Source organism: Cricetulus griseus, assembly GCF_003668045.3.
Source record: "Cricetulus griseus strain 17A/GY chromosome 1 unlocalized genomic scaffold, alternate assembly CriGri-PICRH-1.0 chr1_0, whole genome shotgun sequence".
In the NCBI taxonomy this organism is placed as follows: domain Eukaryota; kingdom Metazoa; phylum Chordata; class Mammalia; order Rodentia; family Cricetidae; genus Cricetulus; species Cricetulus griseus.
The window spans coordinates 9,002,532-9,014,790 of NW_023276806.1; positions in this window are offsets into that span (position 1 = coordinate 9,002,532).

The following is a 12,259-nucleotide window of genomic DNA, read 5'->3' on the forward strand; positions in this document are numbered from 1 at the left end:
TAGAGACAATGTAACACTAAATTAGGGTGCCACTCCGTCAGGAAACCCACAGGCCACAGTGCCCCTCATGCTGCAGGTCACACACATTTTGATCTGGATCCAGTGCACAGTGAAAGGAATTCAAAGAACCAGGGTTAAGGAAGCTGCAATGTTGCAAAAGAGCGGATAAATTGAGATATTTTTTTCTAAAGACCAGAGTAGTGAAGGTGGTAGTTGTTAACTTGCAAAGTTGACATCAAAATGCCCAGTTCTACCTTGTACCACTTGTATATAAATCTCCTCTGGAGACCCCGAGCAGCATCAGAAGAAGCCCTGAGCTTCAGAACTGGGAGCAGTGTCAAAGGAAGGCCTAGCCTCAGGCCTAGGAGTGAGGAGTGAGCCCTCGGTGAGATGACAGCAGCAGTTTCAAACATGGCTTCCAGAAACTATCACAAGAATTTCCTCTGAGAAAGATCACTTGTGTCCCAGTCAGCATCCATTGCCATTTCTCAGTTGGAGATACCCGACTACTACATTGACCACTGGACTCTCAGCCCCACTTACACCTCCAATGGGAGGAGTATTCAACGAGAGCTTTAGCTGCACATCAAGGAGTGACCACATGAGCACTGGGCCTGCTTCCACCAGGGGAACATTCACCAGAAGCTCTACTTGCACTATCAATGGATCCACAGGCCCCATCTATACCAATTGGAGAAAGAGAGGCCCATTGAAGCACATGCTCCACCTAGAGCGATTACAGGAAGAGATGCCTAGAAAACAAGAACACATTCAACAAAATAAAGAGCAGTGGTGCCACAACAACAAACCCTGAACACTCCAACACAGATAAAGTAGAAGAAAAATCCTAAAATAACTTAATGAGGATGGTTGAAGCCCTTAAGGAGGAAATGAAAAACTTCCTTAAAGAAATGGAGGAAAAGACAAATAAAAAATTGGGAGAGAGCAACAAATCCCTTTTAAAAAACCAAGACAAAGCAATCAAACAAGCGAACAAAATGATTTAAGACATGAAATCTGAAATAGAGGCAATAAAGACAACACAAACAGAGGGAATTCTGAAAGTGGAAAATCTATGTAAATGATCAGGAACTACAAATGTAAGCATAAACAACAGAATACAAGAGAAATAAGAGATAATTTCAGGCATTGAAGATATGTTAGAGGAAATAGATTCAGCAGTCAAAGAAAAATTTAAATCCAATAAATCTTTAACACAAAGTATGGAGGAAATCTTGTACACCATGGAAAGGCTGAACCTAAGAATAATAGGGATAGAAGGAGAAGTCCAATTCAAAGGCACAGAAAATATATTCAACAAAATCATAAACGAAAACTTTCAAAAGCTAAAGAGTGATATACCTTTTAAAATACAAGAGCCTTACAGAACACCAAATAGACTGGGCCAAAAAAAAGTCCCCTAGCCACATAATAATCAAAATAATAAACGTACAGAATAAAAAATATTATTAGCTGCAAAGGAGAAAGGGCAGGCAACATATGAACTCAGTCAGACCTATCAGAATTACACCTGACTTCTCAATGGAAACAATGAAAATCAGAAGGTCCTAGAAAGATGTTATGCAGACACTAAGAGACCATGGATGCCAGCCCAGACTACTACACCAGCAAAGCTTTCAATAACCATTGATGAAGAAAAGATAGTCCATGATAAAACCAAATATAACCAATACCTACCTACAAAACCAGCCCTACAGAAAGTACTAGAAGAAAAACACCAACCCAAGGAAATCACCTGCATCCACAAGAACAAAGGAAATAGATGGGCTTACTGCAGTAAATCCCAATGAAGGGAATGGAACACACAATGCCATCACAAAAAACAAAAATAAAAATAACAGGAACTAGCAATCACTGCTCATTAATATCCATTAATATAAATGGTCTCAATTCACCTATAAAATCATAGGCTAACAAATTGGATGTGAAAGCCGAATCCATCCTTCTGTTGCAGACTAGAAACAGACCTCCACTTCACAGACAGACAGACCTCCACTTCACAGACAGACAGACCTCCACTTCACAGACAGACAGACCTCCACTTCACAGACAGACCTCCACTTCACAGACAGACCTCTGAGTAAAACTTTTCACCTCAGAGTAAAAACTTGGGAAAATTTTTCCAATCAAATGGACCTAAGAAACAAGCTGGTGTAGCTATCCTAATATCTAACAAAATAGACTTCAAGCAAATATCAGTCAAAACAGATAAAGAAGGGCATTTCATATTCATCACAGGAGAAATCCATCAAGAGGAAATCTCAATTCTGAATATCTATGCCCCAAACACAAGGGCTCCTGCATTTGTAAAAGAAACACCATTAAAGCTTAAATCACAAATCAAGCACCCCACACTAACTGTGGTAGACTTCAACACCTGACTCTCACCCCTTGACAGGACTACCAGACAGAAGCTTAAGGGACATAAGGGAAATGACAGAAATTATGACTCAAATGTACCTAAGAAAAATCTATCAATCATTCCATCCAAACACAAAATAATATAGTTTCTTTTCAGCACCTCAGGAAACCTTCTCAAAAATAGACCACATACTCAGTAACAAAGCCAACCTCCATAGATAAAAAAAAAAATGGAATGAACTCCTGTACCCTCTCAGATCACCACAACTTAAAATTAGAATTCAAAATCAACATTAATTTCAGAAACCCCACAAACACATGGAAATTGAATAACAATCAACTGACCCAGAACTGATTCAAGAAAGAAATAAAGAAAGAAATAAAAGACTTCCAAAAATTTAATGAAAATGACCACATAACATAACCAAACTTATGGGATACAAAGAAAGCAGTGTTAACAGTAAAGTTCATACCACTAAATGCCTACATAGAGAAACTGCAAAAATCCCAAACCAGCGAATTAACAGAAGAACTGAAAGTTCTAGAACACAAAGAAGCAAACTCACCCAAGAGGCATAGATGGCAAAAAATAGTCAAATTGATGGATGAAATCAATAAATAGAAATAAAGAAAACAATGCAAAGAATCAATGAGACACAGAGTTTGTTCTTTGAGAAATTCAACAAAATAGGAAAACCTTTATCTAAACTAACCAAAGGCAGAGAGACAATATTCAAGTTAACAAATCAGAAATGAAAAGGGGGACATAACAACAGACAGTGAGAGAATCCAGAGAAACATCGGGAATATTTAAAAAAACTATACTACACAAAATTGGAAAAATTTAAGGAGATGGACAATTTTCTAGATAATTGCCACATGCCAAAATTAAATCAATAACAGATAAACAACTTAAATATACTTATAACCCCTAAGGAAAAAGGAACAGTTATCAATAGTCTCCCAACCAAAAACACCGCAGGCACAGATGGATTCAATGCAGAATTCTACCAGATATTCAAAGAAGATCTAATATCAATAGTTCTCAAATTGTTCAACAGCAAAGAAACAGAAGGAACATTGCTAAACACTTTTGATGAAGCTACAGTTACACTAATGCCCAAACCACACAAAGACACAAATAAGAAAGAGAATTACAGAGCAATTTCCCTCATGAACACAGATGCAAAAATACTCAATAAGACACTGGCAAAGGGAATCCAAGAACACATCAGAAAAAGCATCTACCATGACCAAGTAGGCTTCATACCAGGGATGTAGGGGTGGTTCAACATGTAAAAATCTTTCAAAGTCTACCATTAAAAACAAAACTGGATGCTGAATATGCCTTGCACAAAATTTAACACCCCTTCATGGTAAAGGTTTGGAGAGAAAAGGGATACAATGAACATACATAAACATAATAAAGGTGACATACAGTAACCCAATAGCCAACATCAAACTAAATGGAGAGGAACTCAAAGCAATCCCACTGAAACCAGAAACAAGAAAAGGCTGGCCACTCTCTCCATATGTATTATTATCTTGCATAATACTCAATGTTCTGGCTAGAGCAATAAGACAACAAAAGGAGATTAAATGGATACAAATTGGAAAAGAAGAAATCAAACTCTCACTAATTACAGATGGTGTGATAGTTCACATCAGTGATCCCAGAAATTCTGTGAGAGAACTCTGACAACTGAAAAACCCCTTTGGTAATGTAGGAGGGTACAAGATTACCACCCCCAATAATCAGTAAGCCATGCAGAAGATTGTTACAATAAATCTTTCTGACAAATGGGACAATGACAGCCTTGTGGGGTCCTGAGGGAAGAAAATGTTAAAGTAGTGACAGTCTTAAGTGGATTACATCCAGTCCATGTTTGGTGGGAGATGCTTGACTGAAGGTCTAGGTTGAAGTCCTTATCTTGATTGAAGTTCTTATGTTTCTTGGAGTCAGTACGAAAAGTTCTGGCCTGAGTGTCAGTTGAAAGGAAGCAAGTTGGATCTAGTAGACTCGATGAAGTGTGGACCATTTTCTTTCTGGAGAGTTCAAGGATTGCTGTCAGGCACTTCTTCATTGCTGTGTGGAACTCAAACATAAATGTTAGAACAGAAATTTTTACTTGTATATGTATGCATACCAGGAAAGGCAACAATGGTAAAATAACAATTAAGAGAGAAGGTATAATTTGAGAGAAAGAGCCAAGAAAAGACAAAATGACAGTCCCTAATTTTTCTCTTATTCTATATTACATCAATTGGCTTCTTGATATAATACAGAAACTCTTAATTTTATTTTAACAACATGTTTGGATTTAGAGGAGGAAAGCCAAAACCAACTCTAAAAGCCAACATTGGTTTAATTGAATAGGGACTAGGCATCTAAGAGAAATAGATATATAGTTTACCATATAGCACATTCCTTTTGTTTGATGGTTCTATTTGGATAGCTACCTTGTCTTCTTTAAGTATACACCCATGCAGTGTCTTGGGCTTTCTGGAGATGAGTTTCCTGTGAAAATAAAAACTAAACACTTCCCTATCCTTTGTGAGGTTTCTATACAGTTTATGAGACACACCTGTCATTTCTCCTCACCAAGAGTTAAAGTGGGAAATTACCAATACAGAGCCAAGTAGAAATATAAGGGTATTTGATAGGGAAAAACCTTACCTACAGAGCGACCTAGCCAGCCAGCTTGCCAGCAGTCTGTACAGCAAGCCTAAAGCGAAACCGAAAGTGAAATCCAGCCACCTGAAACTCGCAATCTACATCACCCTGACCACACCCTCAGAAGTGTGGTCAGACACAACCCTAAGTGGGCAGCTTCTCCTACAATTCCCCTTTTATTCTAAAAGAGGATTAAAACTTAACAGGATAAAGTATCCAAAATTAACACTCATAAAGTGAAATATAAGAAGATACAACAATCTGCTTATGTCACATCCTAACTATCTATTTTAACTAAACCCTAAAGTCATCTGAAAGAGGTGTCCAAGCCTGAACACCTCCTTCCAATCCCAACCATAAACAATAGGAAGTTATCCCTAACTAGTTATATACACTATCCTAAATGACAACAACGGGGAAAGGGGGCATAGCATGCTCCAAGTTACTTCCTGCTGAAATGGGACGATGATAGTCTTGTGGGGTCCTGTAGGAAGAAAATGTTAGTATAGTGAAAGTCTTGAATGAATTGTATCCAGTCCATGTTAGATGGGATTCGCTTGATTGAAGATCTCGCTTGAAATCCTCAACTTGATTGAAGTCAGTTGCCGAAACTCTGGCAGGAGTGTCAGTTGAAATGAAGCAAGTGAATCCAGTGCATTTGAGGAGGTGTGGATGTCCTGGTTTCCATACAGAGGTTAGTACATCTGTACATCTTTGAAGTATACCGGCTGATTCAGTTCAGAAATTTGCTCCATAGTCCAGTGTCTTTCTGCAGCTGTTTGTCCTTTTTCATTGGCATTAAGAAAGTTTAGGGTTAATAAAGCATTATGCAACCTATGTTTGGGGGGGTTAGACTTACCAGCTTGCCTATGGAGTATCTCCTTAAGTGTCCTATTAGACCTCTCAACCACTGCTTGTCCTGTAGGATTGTGTGGTATACCTGTGACATGCTTTATGTTATAATATTTGAAGAAGTGTTGCATTTTTGTGGAGACATATGCTGGAGCATGTTACCAAAAGCCGCCTCAGCCCCACTGCCAAATGTGCGCTTTACGCCAGCCACCTGTCTGAGTTGGGGCCAAATGAATACACAGAAACTTGTATTAGGTACAATGCTTCTTGGCCAATGACTAGGATTCTCATCTGTTAGCTCAGTCTTAACTATTATAAACCTAAATATTTTATAAGACTTATCTTACCGGATACCTTATTGGCGTCCCTCCTTGCTGGTGGATCACATAGTGCCACTGGAGCAGGGGGGGAGGGGAAAAGAGGGACCCTTCCTGTTTCTCCTTCTTTAAATCTGAGTCTCCTTGCTATGTAAGTTCCTGCCTGGATCATCACTTATCTACTACATTTCCCAGAATCCTCTTTGACTCATAGCCCTGCCTAACTTACCATTTCATTGGCCAAACAGTATTTTATTTAACAATCAAAGATAAATATACACAGAAGTACTTCCCCCATCAGGAGCATTGTCAGTTTTTATCTGTGCAGGTATGCCCATAACTGCCATCACCTCTATTAGGTGTGTAATAATGGAATCAGCTTTTTCAGAGTTGATAGCAGTAGCCCATTGGAACCCTGAGAATGTGTCTATAGTATGATGCATATATTTCAACTGTGCAAAGTGAAAGACATCCATCTGCCAAACCTCGTTTCTCTGAATGCCCTTAGGATTACAACCTGCTGGCAATGGAGTTTGATTATAAAAGGAACACGTAGGATAGTTTCTTACTATCTCCTTGGCTTGTTGCCAAGTGATGGAGAAGTCCTTTTTCAAACTTTCGCTATTTACATGATGTTTCTTATGAAATTCTGAGGCTTCTAGCACACTTCCAATTAATAAACGAACAATCTCATCATTGCCTTGTGCTAGTGGGCCTGGCAGACCTGTATGGTATCTGATATATGTAAAGTATATAGGATTACTTCTGTTTCTGAATGTTTCCTGTAATTGTAAAAACAGAGTAGTTAATTCTGTATTATCAGGAACGAATGCTGCAGTCTCAATGTGTAACATGACTCTCACTGCATATTGGGAATCAGTAACTATATTAAGAGGTTCTATAAAATCCCTTAGTACCATGATTATGGCATATAATTCTGCCTTCTGTACAGATGTATATGGACTTTGAACTACTTTACTTACCTCACCTGCTTTATAACTTGTCTTACCTGATTTGTTGGCATCAATGTAGTAGGTTAGAACTCCAGAAATGGGAGTTTGTCTTACAATATGTGGAAGAATCCAGACTGTTTTTTTTTATGAATTTAATTCTGTCAGTTTTGGGATAGTTGGTGCTAATTGTTCCCAAAACGTCAGTAAGAGCTATTTGCCAATATTCATTATCCTTCCACAAGGAGGAAATTTCTTCAATAGTTAAAGGTACTATAATTTCTGCTGGATCTGTCAGCATTCTCCACTTACCTGACTTCTTTTTTATAACAAATACAGGAGAATTCCAAGGACTGGTAGATTCCTCTATATGTCCAGAATCTACCTGTTCCTATACTAACTTTTCTAAAGCCTCTAGCTTCTCAGAGGTCATAGGCCATTGTGCTACCCAAACTGGTTCATCTGTAAGCCACTTCAATGGCAGGGCCTTTGGCTCCTCTGAATGTCCATCATGTGTACCTAGTACAGCATGGATGATTGGTAAACGTTTTCCATAGCGTCTTACCAGATCTTTTCTACTATCTAAAGATTGTACATAATTTGTATCTGACATTGGAGGAATATTAATCTGAGTATTCCATTGCTGTAAGAGATCTTGACCCCAGAGATTTATAGCTATATCTGCCACGTATGGTTTCTGTATCCATTTCTGTCCTTCCGGTCCAATGCAGATCACTGAGTTAACACTCTGTTGAACTCTAGGTAGCGTCCCAATTCCTAAAAATTGTACATTTGCCTCTCTAAGAGGCCATTTCTGAGGCCAAGACTTTTGGGTAATAATAGTTACATCTGCCCCAGTGTCTACTAAGCCAGAAATAATTTTATCATTAATTCATTAATTTTCACTTTCTTCTATTTTTCTTTTCTTTTCTTTTCTTTTTGGTTTTTCGAGACAGGGTTTCTCTATGTAGCTTCGGAGCCTATCCTAGCACTCACTCTGGAGACCAATCTGGCCTCGAACTCACAGAGATCCACCTGCCTCTGCCTCCCGAGTGCTGAGATTAAAGTGTGTGCCCCCAATGCCCAGCAAATTTTCACTTTCAACTGAGGCCTTTTATCATTAATAGAAGTTTGCTAAAATATGCGTTTCTCATTATGTCCAGTCACATTTGATTCTTTATCACTATTCAAACTACCATCTAGAACAGTATCATTTTTCAAAATAGGCAAAGAACTATTTGCCCTGTGAGAGATAGTCTCCCACAGCTACTGGGAATGACCGGACCTTTCTTGAATTGGGGGACTTCTTGAGTGCCCCCTCGAGGTTTCCCAGCCTTAACGGGATTCCGTGCATGTCCCTGGTCGATCTACATTCATTAGTCCAGTGTCTGCCCTTACCACATCTTCTACACAATCCAGAAGGCAGTGGCCTTCTGTATGAGGCATTGTAAGAATTCATTTGTCTACAATTTCTCTTAGTATATCCCATTTTACCACAGTTGAAACATCTGGTTTCCTGGTGCCTTCGTGGTCATCAGGGGAAGACTCTTCCTACCCAAGGTTCTGTTTCATAGTAGTAGTAACCTCTAGCCTCTTGGTACCTATGTTGACCTCTGTAAGGTGCTTCTCCTTCCCAAGCCCTTACATCCTCACCTCTAAAACTTTTAATCTCCTGTTGCCTTTTTAAACCTTTCGAAATGGCTTCTCCTACCCAAGCTCCAGTATCTTGCACATTATAGTCAATGTTGGCTGCATGCAAAACCCATTCTTCTAGTGGAGCTGATCTGATCTTTAAAGGCAAATGTATTATTTTGCATATTGGGTTTGCATTTTCATAAGCTACTGTATATATAATTGATTGCCTTGTTTCTGCTCTGTGACCTGTAATTCTACAGCCCTCGTTAACCTTTGTAAGAAGTCCTGGAACTGTTCTGTAGGTCCCTGTTCTCTTCTGGTATAAGTTGCTAGGCGTTCTCCTGGCTCACGAACTTTATCCCAGGCATTTAATGCTGCTTTCCTGCATAGGGACAGTATATCGTCATCATATTCAGCCTGACCAAGAAGCTTATCTAGAGGGGCTTCAAAACCTTCCTTTATGCACTGAAGTGCAAGGAGCTTTGACTCTTCCCTTACTAATACCTTCCACTGGATTTGGCATGAATTCTCAAGTACAGCTGTGATCAATTGTTTCCAATCTGTGGGTGTCACCCTGTTGAAGGTTGCCCATGAAATTAATAGCTGTTTTATTTTTTGGGCTATGGAGACCATGTGAGACAACTGATTCTTTAATATTCTTAAGATCCTTCAGCTGTATAGGTTGCCATTCATAAGCAATCCGTCAATGAGGGTGTTTCTTAGAAGCTGGCTTTTTTACCATGGTAACTGGGTACACTAATAGTGTACGAGTAACAACCTTAGAGGAATAGTCATGATACCTGGGTGGAGTAGGTCCCTCAGATTTGAGTGATTCTGCCTCTGAGGCATCCCAAGGATCTTTAAGCCTAGTAATGATATCCTTATGAAAATTTTCAATCTCCTTAATCATAAAAGATTCCAAGCATGTTAGTGAATTGCTCTAACTGCTCCTCTACATGTTTTTCAAGGTCTTTAATACAGTAGTCCTTAGGCAGCATCTGGATGGCATGGAAACTGCCTTCTAGGTATTGGAGTCTAGATTCCAAATCATGATTTGCTGATTTTGAGTCCTCATCAATTGACCATATGGACCAATGTAATCTGTCAGCCCTATACTGTAAATTATTTTCCAAACATTCGAATCTAGACTCAAATTTGTGATCTTCTACCTTGGATGCTTCAATAATTGTTTGAATGGCATTGTCCAATTCTTCAACCCTATCCTGGGTATCTTGCACCTTTGCATCTAGTTTATGGGTAACATTGCCTATCTGAGTTTCTAACTATCTACAGATAATCTTTAGCTTATTATGGTCTTCTGACAGCCTAGCCTCTAAGGCCTCAGACATGGTGGATCTCTCTGTGTTTATCTTATCATAAATACACTGCATCTCATCTTGGGAAACAGACAACTTTGTCTTTAGCATATTGGACACAGAGCCAAGCTTATCATCCGATTTCTGTTCCACTTGCTGCACAATTGTGGTCTGACATAATCTGTTCTCTAAAACCTCATTGGGTAAAGCTGTTATTTCCTGCAAGCAGGTGGTGAAGTTATCTCTGTCCCTGTTCCTGAGTCCTCTGGTTAGTAATATTATTTGTGCCAGCAAGCTAACTGCGATTACCACATATAGGCCAGTAACTGGCAAATTAGCATCCTCCTCAAACATTGAATTCACGTAATAAGCAAAAATATTACTAATTTTAGCAAATGAGAACTATTACACCATAATTTTACCTGATTTCTACTCCAGATGTAGTAACTATCTTTGACCAGCATGTGGCACAGGTGTTCAGCTACTCGGTGCAGCATTTGGCAGCAGTGGAGAGAGGTCACAAAGCAGCTGCATTTATCTTAGAGAGTATACGGCCTTGCGGCTGCAACCACTGAATGAGGTGTGACTTTAAGGTCACTGCATGGACCCTGCTGAAAGCAAAGACCTACTCCAGAGGCCTACTCAGTTCAAGGGCTGGAGGCCTCTGGGTGCAGGTAGTCCCCAGTCCCAGATGATCCCGAGTGCACGGTTGTAAAACCGTAGGAGGAGGTCTGTGTGAGTCTCCAAGCTGGGCGGATAGTTCTGAGCAGCTCAGCGGCATCGGGAATGCACTTGTGTGGTGCAGCGGGTTGGCTGGGAGCCTGGAGCACCTGTGGAGAGAGGGCGCTTTCCTGGCCTAGGCCGCAGGCCCGGTGGAACCCACAGCCTATCCCAAATGGGTTGTAGGTTTCCAATATCCCACTACTGACAACCAGATATGGTGGGAAATTACCAATACAGAGCCAAGTAGAAATATAAGGGTAATTAATAGGGAAAAGCTTTACTTACAGAGCGACCTAGCCAGCTGGTGTGGCAACAGTCTGTACAGCAAGCCAAAAATCGAAACAGAAAATGAAACCCAGCCACCTTAAACTCTCACTCTACATCTCACTCCACACCTTGGAGGTATTCCCCTAAGAGGGCAGCTTACCCTACAAAGAGGTTTTTCTTTTTCGACTCAAATCTTGATCAATTTTGATGGTATCCACAGTTTTACATCTCCTTTGGAAATGAAAGACTCCCGGTGGCTCAGGACCCCAGGATCTTGGGTGAGGACTTCGGTGACCCCAATCACCAGCTGGAGTGAAAACTGGCTGCAAACACCAGGAGGCCTTATTTCAGTTGTTTAAGGAGCTAACCCCATGTTGTCTTGGGCCTTTCATCCACCTACCATGGTGGATGGCAGGGGAAAGACCCTGAGAAGCCACAGGATAGAGTTCATATAGCGCAGCATAAGGGGAGTATACAGGGGTACACACAGGCTCAGGATTGGTGTGCCTCCAGGCTTGGAGGACTTTCCCTGTATTGATTGGTCAACTGTTGTTATGGCCCCTAGGCCCTCCAAGGGCAGTTGCTATGCTTTGCACATCATTCCTGAGCACTTGTCCATAAAGCACACCAAGAGCTGTAAAGCATAGCACCACCAGCTAACTTCTGATTGGTCCCTTGCCACAAGGCAGGCATCTGACCTCCTAGTGACCAAGACAAGGTCAGGCAAGTACGTGTTATACTGTCATGGCTGACGAAATGGGGAGCTGGTCCCTTCAGAAACAAAGGTGAATCCCGTTCCCCAATGTAACACAAGTCCTGGTTTCCATACAGAGGTTAGTACATCTTTGAAGTATACCAGCTGATTCAGTTCAACAGTTTTCTCCATAGTCTAGTGTCTTTCTGCAGCTGCTTGTCCTTTCTAATTAGCATTAAGGAAGATTAGTGTTAATAAAGCATTATGTCGCCTATGTGTGTGGGTTTTTGTTTCCCCAGCCTGTTTATAGAACATTTCTTTCAGTGTTCTATTAGAACTCTCTACCACTGCTTGTCTTGTAGGATTATGTGGTTTACAGTTATATGCTTTATGTTATAATATTTGAAAAACTGTTGCAATTTAATGGATACATATGCTGGAGCATTGTC